Raw genomic sequence first — 2090 nt, forward strand, 5'->3', positions numbered from 1 at the left:
AATTAAAATGAGGCATTTTGATACTACTATCCCGTCTGAACTGTTTCAGCAGAATGTTTAATTTCTAAAAATGTTGTGACGTATTTCCCATTTACTATCTCTTTTAGGCAAGGCAAGGCAAGTTTATTTATATAGCACTTTTCTGTACGCGACAATTCAAAGTGCTTTACAAAACAAATTAAAAGACTTTTTAGGAATAAATACAGTAAAACACATTATATAATGGCATTTTACAACAGGCATTATAAAGCAAAGATAATAAAATAATTAAAATAAACACCACAGTTATACAATACATGTTTAAAAGGCATACTGTGTGAATATGAGCAGCTCAATTAAAAGCAGCGGCAAAAAGATATGTTTTAGTCTCGATTTAAAAATAGTAAGTGTTTCTGCGGACGTGCATGATTTGGGTAGTTTGTTCCAGATTGTTCCAGATTTTTAGTGTCGGATCAAGCCATAGTATACATAGAATGCCTATAAACTGTGGTGATATGAGTAAGTGCTCAGTTAATTTCATATAGAGATTGACTGCATTGATGAATATCAAATCAGACTCAGAACACTTCAATATTTATGTTAAGACGTTTTCATCCCGCAGTTCATTTTAGCAGGATAATACACAATTTGCTTTCTAATGGATCGTCTAATAAAGCACAAATGAAGAGCCTATTATTTCATTTCTAATGATGTTCACTATATTACACATGTTTCCTCCTGGCACTGGTAATTATGAATGTGCCAAGAAGTGATTAATGTGAGGTGGTACGGTCAGACAAATAGATTACACCATAGAGTGAACAGTGGAGGCAATATAAGGTGGAGCGAGGGGGCTCTGCTTTGATCAATAATGGTGTAACCTCAGGAGGGGAAATAATTACACATGCCCCGGATCTGAACCACCTGGGGTTGATCCACACAGCTGCATTTCTCATATTAAGATCACCAACACTGATCACTGCTGAGATTAGCACTGCCACCTCGGGAGCGTGGCCCAGAACTCGCATCCCTCAACCAAATCCCAAACCCCTCATTATTGCAGCCTTACTCCTTGATGTTCCATAGTCCTCTGTCATTGGCTCCCCGGCTGGTCGTGGCTGGTGAGTATCTCCTGGACATCTCGCTGTGCATCGGAGACTCAGCAGGGGGGGGACTGCAGAGTCATAAATCTCCTCCCAAACTCAATGCAGGAAGTACACGGAGAGGCTTTCTGGTGATAGCTTCTTCTGTCGCTCCTCCCTCACCTATCATCGTCTCCCTATCTTTCTCTCCCTTTGCTCACTCTCATTACTCCTCCTGTTATGTCATGTCCACATTCAATTTTCTCTATGCCTAATATCACCTCAATGTCAAGTATCCATGCACATGTCTATGTCAGCACTGTCTTGTCATATGCACACACTTCCCGATCGTGGATCACTGCACGCTCCCCCTATCGCGTATACTGAGCAGAATTGTAACATGGGGGGGGGGGGGGGGGGTTAATGAGCAATCCATCCATTCTGCTGCTAGGATTTTTGAATGTATTCTGCTGTTAACCATGCCTTATGAACACGCTGTTCATCACCACCCTGACTCACGGCTAACATGGTCAATTCACTTTCGTTTCAGATTATTCAGGAGGCATCATTCACAATATGTTAGGAACTACGATGGCAAATCATACTTGCTCCTCTAAACATTGTGTTCGTCACGTTTCTCTTACTTCTTTGCTACTTTCTTCCTGTTCTGTTATGCTCAGTTTTTTTCGTGTGTTTCTATCGAAAGACTCTTTACTCAGTTTCCACTTTCGCTCAAACCCTTGGGGATTTCTCTTTATCGGCAGTTTCAGAGCAATTGATTACACCACACTCCTCCTCACCATTTCTCTTTCCCTGTCTGAGCCCAAAACACGCACATACTCTCATCTCTCTTCCTGCCTCACTGTTCTCTGGACTTTTCCACACGTATCACTGCCTTTGCAGCAAAGAGAAGGGAGCCATGTGGCGGATGTATTCACACACAAATATACCGACACCTACACACACAGGGGCTGATGCTCTGTGCAAATAGGCAAAAACAAACACTCATATAAAGGACAAATCCTGAGA

The sequence above is a fragment of the Gymnodraco acuticeps genome, unplaced genomic scaffold (genome assembly GCF_902827175.1).
Source record: "Gymnodraco acuticeps unplaced genomic scaffold, fGymAcu1.1, whole genome shotgun sequence".
NCBI lineage: Eukaryota > Metazoa > Chordata > Actinopteri > Perciformes > Bathydraconidae > Gymnodraco > Gymnodraco acuticeps.